Genomic DNA, 259 nt, shown 5'->3' on the forward strand with positions numbered 1-259 from the left:
TGTGCGGGGCGTCGCCCAACTTCCCGCCCAGCCCCACAAGGGCCGGGTGTCCCCAGAGACCTTTGAAGAGAGAGAGCGAGTGGATTTTTATGTGTTCCTTTCCCTCGGGGCCTGTGTTTTCATTTATTAGTGGAAAATTGAGCTGATGGCAAAGAGCTTGTCTCTCAGCTCCATTTAACGTTTTGCTGTACCGAGCTGGTCTCTGCCTCGCTATTCTGCTGGTAATTAAGGAAAATCAAATGGCTAATTAGGAAACTAC

Source organism: Apaloderma vittatum, unplaced genomic scaffold, assembly GCF_000703405.1.
Source record: "Apaloderma vittatum isolate BGI_N311 unplaced genomic scaffold, ASM70340v1 scaffold26715, whole genome shotgun sequence".
NCBI classification, from domain to species: Eukaryota; Metazoa; Chordata; class Aves; order Trogoniformes; family Trogonidae; genus Apaloderma; species Apaloderma vittatum.